General features: G+C 37.0%; 1 pseudogene; it reads left to right on the top strand.

Moving 5' to 3' along the window:
• The first annotated feature begins 2,504 nt into the window (after positions 1–2,504).
• Positions 2,505–2,580, top strand: LOC124527469 (uncharacterized; annotated as a pseudogene).
• The last annotated feature ends 6,562 nt before the right edge of the window (positions 2,581–9,142 follow it).

A 9,142-nucleotide genomic window follows, 5' to 3' on the forward strand; every position in this document is an offset into this window, starting at 1 on the left:
AATTTTTGCTATACATATGTATCTTAAAGTGTTATTAGGTAAATAAAATATAGAATTCTATCTTCTTAAGTGCCCTTTATAATACTCTTGGCTTCAAGTACTTTGGCTGAAATTAAAATAGCTAGATCAGCTTTTCTGGCATTTACATGGTGTATTTTACCATCCTCATGCTTTCAACCTGTCCATATCAAGATCTCTTGGGATGTCTGGGTGGCTCAGTTGGCTCAGTGTTCAACTTTGGCTCAGGTCATGATCTCATGGTTCCTGGGTTTGAGCCCTGTGTTGGGCTCTGTGCTGACAGCTCAGATTCAGATTCTGTGTCTCCCTGTCTCTCTGCTTCTCCCCTGCTCAAGCTCTGTCTCTCTCAAAAATAAATACGCATTAAAAAAAATTTTAAAGGACTCTTGTATAGTTGCCCTTTTTTATGATTATTATTTTTAATTTTTTTAATGTTTATTTTTTTGAGACAGAGCACAAGCAGGGGAGGGGAGAGAGAGACACAGAATCTTAAGCAGGCTCCAGACTCTGAGCTGTCAGCACAGAGCCTGACACAGGGCTTGAACTCATGAACCTTGAGATCATGACCTGAGCTGAAGTCAGAAGCTTAACTGACTGAGCCACCCAGGTGTTCCTATTTATTATTTTTTAAGTTTATTTATTTTGAGAGAGTGTGTGCAAGCACGCACATGTAGGGGAGGGGCAGAGAGAGAAAGGGAGAGTCTCAAGCAGGCTCTGCACTTTCAGTGTCGAGCCCAATTTGGCCCTCAAACTCATGAACTGTGATATCATGACCTGAGCCAAAGTCAGATGCTTAACCAACTGAACCACCCAGGCACCCTGCCCCCATTGCCTTTTTTTTTTTTTTAAATCCAGGCTGCCAATCTTTGTCTTTCCATAGTAGTGTAATATTTAGTTCAATTAAAAAGTAAGGCATAATTACCAATATATGTGCATACAAATCTGTCATTTAACTTTTTTTTTGCCCTGCCTGTTCCACATTTTTCTTTTCAGACTTTTTGAAAAATTCCGTTCCCCTCCTCCATTTAGCTTGTTATTTATATATTGTTTTAACTGTTACTCAGTAGTTTGCTTGGTATTCAAATTCTTGGCACAGTGTCTTCTATTTCATGGGCATCCACTTCATGAGCTGTAGAGCTGTGTACATTCAGATACATATAATCCCATTCAAAAGATGCGGAAACAGACAGAAGCAGTGAAATGGTCTCTCAACTCCCATACCTAAGTGGTACTTACCATTATACAATCAGGCCTCGTGTTGACCACATCCCCTCAAATATCCTAGTGCCCTTTGAAAACTCTCTATTGACTTTCTGTCATCATCTGTTACTTACCTAAATTCTGGCTGGAGGTTTTTCTTAAAATCTTTTAAAAGCTACCCTGTATATATTTGTAAACATTTCCCCCTCTTCAGCATCTATCATTCTCCCATGTACGTAGGTCCAAACTCTTAAGTCATCTGGGATGTTTCCATTTCTCCCACCGATTCAGCCACTGCCTTCCTTAGCAAAACCTCTGATCTGTTACTTCTATCTCATTACTGCTAACATACCACTAGGAGCTTTTATGAACTCATTCATGCAGCATGCTACCAATACCAATATTCATGCATGCCCTATTTCCTTTTTGCTTTACGCACATTACTTCCAGATTATTTAAAACTGCCCTTCATCTTGAAGCTCCCTAGTTCTCTAATGGCTCTGTGCCTAGAGCAAAGAAACTACAAATAGGGATGAAAGTAACTTTGTATGGGGCAAGAGATTCCTGTTATAATTCTCCATTTCAGCATGGTGGCACTACCAGCATACCTTATTAAACGCTGGCATAGAAAAGCAACTGCTTAAGTTACTCCTATCAGAGAACGCAAAATCTCTGATAAAAGTGATAAAGATTCCTGTTTTTCTTCCTTAGAGTGTCACATGGCCAATGCCTACCATACATAGTATGGGATAGAATGAGAAGAACAATCAGCTGGGAGAGTGACCTTTTTTTTTTCTCAAAGTGGTCCTCTGAGTATAATTACACTGACATCTTATTTTGAGAAATTTGCTTGTATGGTTATATAGGTATGAATGTTTATACACAGATTAAGTTTATACCCACACACAGCATTACAATAGTGTTAGTGTTAGAATATTTGGGGGGTTTTATACCCAACTAAATATTACTTATATTTATGGTGAAGAGAGGCATCTTGTGAAACTGAGTCAAACCATTGCTCACACCTTGATTTTTTATTAAAAAATTTTTTAAATTTTCTGTTTCTTTTTGAGAGAGACAGACAGATAGACAGAGTGGGGAGAGGGGAAGAGAGAGAGGGAGACACCGAATCTGAAGCAGGCTCCAGGCTCCAAGGTGTCAGCACAGAGCCCCACACAGGGCCCAAACCCAAAAGCCGTGAGATCATGACCTGAGCCAAAGTCAGACGCTTAACTGATTGAGTCACCCAGGCGTCCTAATAAACTTTTATTTTTATTATTTTTTTAATCACTTCTTGGCCTTTTGGCTAAGATCAAGTGTATTTTTATTATTTTTAATTTATTTTTTAAATTTACATCCAAGTTAGTTAGCATATAGCGCAACAATGATTTCCGTAGATTCCTTAATGCCCCTTATCCATTTAGCCCATCCCCCGCCCCACAAACCCTCTGGCAACCCTGTTTGTTCTCCACATTTAAGAGTCTCTTTTGTCCCCCTCCCTGTTTTTACATTACTTTTGCTTCCCTTCCCTTATGTTCATCTGTTTTGTATCTTGAAGTCCTCATATGAGTGAAGTCATACATTTGTCTTTCCTTAATTTCGCTCAGCAGAATACCCTCTAAGGGCGTCTGGGTGGCTCAGTCAGTTGAGCGACTTCGGCTCAGGTCATGATCTTGCAGTCTGTGAGTTTGAGCCCCGCGTTGGTCTCTGTGCTGACAGCTCAGAGCCTGGAGCCTGCTTCGGATTCTGTGTCTCCTTCTCTCTCTGCCCCTCCCCCGCTCATGCTCTGTGTCTCTGTCAAAAATAAATAAACATTAAAAAAAAAAACAACCTCTAGTTCCATCCATGTAGTTGCAAATGGCAAGATTTCATTCTTTTTTGATTGCCGAGTGATACTCCATTGTATATTTATATACCACATCTTCTTTATCCATTCATCCATCAGTGGACACCTAATAAACTTTTTTTAAAGAGCCATTTTAGGTTCACTGCAAAATTGGGCAGAAAAGCAGTTCCTATATACCCTGTCCCCACACATTACACATCATTCTCAATTTGCATCTTCATTGGGGTGCCTGGCTGGCTCAATCAGTAAAGCATACAACTCTTGATCTGAGGGTTTAAAGTTCAAGCCCCATGTTGGGTGTAGAGATTACCTAAAAATCTTTTTTTTTTTAATTATTTTTTTTTAACGTTTATTTCTGAGAGAGAGAGACAGAGCATGAATGGGGGAGGAGCAGAGAGAGAGAGGGACACAGAATCTGAAGCAGGCTCCAGGCTCTGAGCTGTCAACACAGAGCCCGACACAGGGCTTGAACCCACAAACTGTGAGATCATGACCTGAGCCGAAGTCAGATGCTTAACTGACTGAGCCACCCAGACACCCCACCTAAAAATAAAATGTTAAAAAAAAAATTGCATCTTCAGTTAGATTTGCTTTAAACATTTGCAAATAAATGTTTCAACATCTAATTAGTACTTAAATTCTTTCAATGTTACTTTCTTTGCATTACTGGATTTCAAGTGTTCTGCTTATTTTGATCTTTTTTTTTTTATAATCAAGGTATATAAATTATATAGGAACTTTGTTTTATTTCGAGACACGGTTATGTGGGTAAATTCATAGTTCCTATCGATCTATCCAAGTTTTACATCAACTATGATTTAGTTATGGAATTCTAAAAGAAGCAGAAATATTAAAATAAGCAACTCCAGGTGTATGACCAGCATAAGGACAACACTAGATTCTCAGTGAAATGCATTTGTATGACAATGCCAATCAGTGATACATGCAAGAGTTCAGGCAACTGTTCCTGAAGTAATGTTATAGTGGTTATCCTTGATATTTTACATAGTACATAACAGCTTTTATTTTTCCTAAATATTAAGCAATGTGAATGCAATGAATACTGCAGATAAAGTGTTCCCCAAAAGGACTTACTCTTAGAAAAAAACACAGATTTAGGATAACAGCACACTTGCACTACATGAAAAATGGACAAAGATGTCTATGTCCATGTGCAATAATTAAGTGGATATCTATTGTGATGTGGGTCAAAGCCTTTGGTCTAAGTAAGAAAAATTCTCACATATCTAATTCAGACATGCTAGAATGACATCTACCCTAATTCACCTTATTTAGGGATACTTCCACTCCCACTCATTTCTCCAATGATCCAAGTAATGCAGGATCAATATAGGAAATTTGCAAAGTGTACGACATGAAAAAAAGTAAAAAACAAAAACTAAAAGCAAGAATCACGGCATGGGAACAATGATTCCCATGAAGGTGAAAGGTTACAGATCACTAGGGACTTGTCATGCAGCTGAATTAGGGATTTCCAAATTTCTTCTTCATCGTTGATGGTGAGCACCTTGGTATGCTGCTCTTCCCTGCTGCAGGCACATCATCTCCTCAAAGATCTGAAAGTTGGCCTCTTGGTCCCTCCTCTAAGATGTTAAATCTTTTCCTTTCTTACTTCTTTCCTCTGCCTTAGGGTGGTGTTTCTTCTTACAGACGCTACTTCTGCTCCACCTGAGAGTTCTGTTAACAATCTTTATTTATTTATTTTTAAATGTTTTTATTTTTGAGACAGAGACAGCATGAGCAGGGGGTGGGCAGAGAGAGAGGGAGACACAGAATCTGAAGCAGGCTCCAGGGTCTGAGCTGTAAGCACAGAGCCCAACACGGGGCTCGAACTCACAGACCGTGAGATCATGACCTGGGCTGAAGTCGGACGCTTAACCGACTGAGCCACCCAGGCGCCCTGACATGTTAACAATCTTTATACAGATCTTTCTCAACTTAGGATGGCGTTACTTCCCCATGAATCCATTGTAGTTGAAAATATTAAGTCAAAAATGCATTAGTACACCTAGCCTACTGAACACCATAGCTTAGCCTAGCCTAACTTAAAGGTGCTCACTCAGAACACTGACATTAGCCTACAGTTGGGCAAAACCATGTAACACCGTTTTATAATAAAGTGTCTAATACCTCATGTAATTTATTGAATACTGTAGTGAAGGTGAAAAACAGAAAAAAGTCAGTTAAGCATCCAACTTTGGCTCAGGTCACGATTTCACAGTTCGTGAGTTCAAGCTCCATGTTGGGCTCTGTGTTGACCATTCAGAGCCTGGGGCCTGCTTCGGATTCTGTCTCTCTCTCTCTGCCCTCACCTGCTCACGCTCTCAAAAATTAAAAAAAAAAAAAAAAAGAATGATTTTATGTGTACAGAATAGTTTTAACTGTATTGATTGCTTATACTTGTGATCCCATGGCTGACTGGGAGTTGTGGCTTGCTGTTGCCCAGTATCACCAGACAGTGTGGTACTTCATACTTCCAGTCTGGGAAAAGATAAATATTTCAATTTTGATGTATGAAAAAAATAAAATTCAAAGTATGGTTTCTACTGAATGTATATTATTATTTATTTTTTAGTAATCTCTACACCTAATGTGGGACTCTGACCCCCAACCCTGAGATTAGTCACATGCTTTTCTGAGCCAGCCAGGCACCCCACCACCCCAAATGTGTATCACTTTTACACCATCATAGAGTTGAAAAATTACAAGTCAAACCATTCATAAGTTTGGGACCATCTGCATTAGTTTTCCCTTGTTGATATAATGCTGAAAAAGCCTTTGAAAAAATTCAACACCCATTCCTGATAAAAGCACTTACAAAAACGAATTGGTGGATATCTTTAACATGAAAAAATGTTTACCTTAATCCTAAAGTCAATGTCTTATTTAATGGTAAAATACTGGAGACATTCTTACTGACAACAAGAATAAGGCAAGGGTGCGCATTATTTCTCTTATTCAATACTGTACTAGCAGTATTAAGCAAGGCTGTTAGACAAGAAAAATGAATTACAGGCACAAAAATTGGTAAAGAAGTAAAACCAGCTCTATTTGCAGGTGATATGATTGCACACCTGAAAAATCCTAGAGAAACAATGATAAAATTCAGTAAAAGAATTGAGGAAGATAGCAAGATACAGAATTAACATACAGAAATTGCCTTCATATCCTAAAACAATCAGCACACAATGGTAGAGAAAACCCCATTTCTGTAATAATAAAGAAGATTAAAATACTTAGGACTAAGCTTACAAAAAATATGCAAAAATGAGGAAAATTTAGAAACACCCCTGAAAGACACAAAAGCAGAGTGCTCTCAATTATGATGGCTTATTATCATAAAGACAACAGTTAAATGAAATTAGATCCTGATCTCACAAATGCATAGGAATATACTCTAAATTATCAGGAATCTACTTAAATTAAAAAAAATGAAATAATACAAGCACAAGAAAAACATGGGTAAATTCATCTCTAACCTCAGTATGGAGAAAGGCTTTCTAAATACTAACATACAATTGAGAGGCAGTAAGAGATTAACAAAGTTTACTACATAAAAAATGGAAGCTGTTTGCATTGCAAGAAAATATCATCATCAAAGACAAAAGACAATTAATTGGGAAAACTATAACATCTCAAAGATAAAGATTTAGTATATAAAGAATTCTTAAAAATTGAGAAAGGACCAAAACTCATAGTAAAATAGGAATGACATGAAGACTATTCATAAAGATATTCAGATGGTCCTTAAATATATGAAAAGATACCCTACCTTATTCATAGCTAGAGATACAAACTAAAACTAATCTGAAATACCATTTTTTACCTATCAGATTTGGCAAAAATTACCAAGTATGACATAAACATCCTGTTGGCAAGGCTGTGAAAAGAGGCACTCTCATACATTCCTGGTGGGAAAACAAACTGGTACAACCCTTTTGGAGGAGAATTTGGCAATATCTAATAAAAGTACATATGCACTTATATATTTTGACCCAGCAATCCTATTTCTGGGAATTTACCTGAAGGAAGATACATTCCAACAATATGGAAATACACATGCACAAGGTTATTCAATTATAGCATTGTAATGGCAAAATACTGGAAAGGACCTAAATGCCCATACATAGAAGAGTAATTGCATAAGCTATAGTATAGTCACACAATGGAACAGAAGAGTATTTACATAAACTGTAGTATATTCACACTATATAGTTGTTAAAAACGTTTTTGGAGTAAGATCTCCACGAACTGGTATAGTTTCCAGGGTATACTGTAAAGTAGAAAAAAAACACCAAAATATAAAAGAGTTAACTAAAACATGCTACATTTCATGTAAGAAAAAAAGGGAAATAATATCCACTCAGCTATTTATTTATTCAAAAGAGGCATAGGAAGAATAATACAGAAACTAGAGATAGATTACCTATAGGGAATAAGTTCAAGCGGGACAGAAAGGCTACAAGAAGACAGGAAGGATAGAGAGGAGGGACACTTTCTGTATAGTTCTAACTTTTAGAACTATGCTAATGTTTTACATACAAAAAAACCCCCACAAAAAACCAAACAGATTAACAAAGAATGGGTAGCATTCATTATGAAATACAAACAAAACCAAATTAACTATCTGCATTACAAATCAATAACATAACGATACTGAAAGGGGGAGCAGAGAAAACCCACATTACTTTGTAAAACAGTATTTTGATTATGCACTAGAAGAGTAAAAAAGGGAACTATAGACAAATACTGCACTGTTAGGCTGTTTTTTGTTGGTAGATAGATGAACTAGTAATTCTGAAAGTACCTTACATGTATCCTAGAAATTAAGCAAATAAAAGAAGTGAGCATATTACAAAGTCAGATTTCTTACTGTTGGATAAAAGTTTCAAAAAGAGAAAGACTATAATGAACTCTGTGGGATTGGTCTGGTATTAGAAGTATCACTATGAATTAATGGATATACACACACATATGGTATACACATACCTATAACACACATATAGATCTAGAAATGGATGTATATATTACATACATTTTCTAGCTCTGTTAAGCAGGCTAGAAGCAATAATACCTCAGTACCGATGACTACATCTAGTGTTGATTTTGGTTTCTAAATACCACTGTTTCATAGAAGGAACTATGGATACTTACAAAAATCAGTTTCCAGGGCTGGAGAAAATACAAGATGAGTCCAGTATATCTTTTGTTGCCAAAAATTAAGGGAGTATTAAAAGTTGGAGATGTCAAAAAGACATGAGGGTCAAATGGAGAGAGTTCACATGGGCAAATCTGGGACATTCTGGGTAACAAAGTCAATAATGGTAGGAATGGGTTGTAACCTATAGAATAATGTAAGGATACATGGGCCCATTATCAATAAAATAAATGTGTAATGAATGGGGGAAAAACCTTCCTCACAACAGAATTTCAACTACTAAAAGTAGAAGGAATGATGGAAACAGAAAATCATCATTTGGCCAATACTACACTGACAACTGTTTCAGGAAAAGAACCATGGGGGACAAAGAAGAACCATGAATGCCTGCCAATTAAGTGGGCAATAGTGTGAGAAATAGGGTACTTACACCATCCCAAGAATTTCTCCACAAGATACTTACTAATTACAAAGAGAAAGTAGTAATTTGACAGTGGAGAAATCTGACAGACACCACCTTAATTAACCAAGTGATGAAAATTAACATTACTAGCAATGGGACAAATTAACATCATGCTCTTGCTGCTACACTGAGGACACAGCAGTTCTGTGCTATTCTCGCCAAAAATGCATACATGGAATTTAATCATGAGGAAACAGAAGGCAAGGCCCTAGCTGAGAATCTTTTATAAATAATTGGCCTATACTTTTTAAAAAGTCTAAGGTCATGAAAGACAAACACTGAAGAAGTGTCTCAGATTAAGGAAGCTAGAGACAGATGACAACTAAACAATGTGTGATAATGAAGTGGATCTTTGACGAGACATTAGTGGAACAAAAAGTGAAATGTGAAAAAGATCTGTAGAACAACAGTATAAGGTGATATATTAAGGTAATGT

This window comes from Lynx rufus, unplaced genomic scaffold (genome assembly GCF_022079265.1).
Source record: "Lynx rufus isolate CCGP_SWC_20201006 ecotype Redwood Valley unplaced genomic scaffold, mLynRuf1.p SCAF_5, whole genome shotgun sequence".
NCBI classification, from domain to species: domain Eukaryota; kingdom Metazoa; phylum Chordata; class Mammalia; order Carnivora; family Felidae; genus Lynx; species Lynx rufus.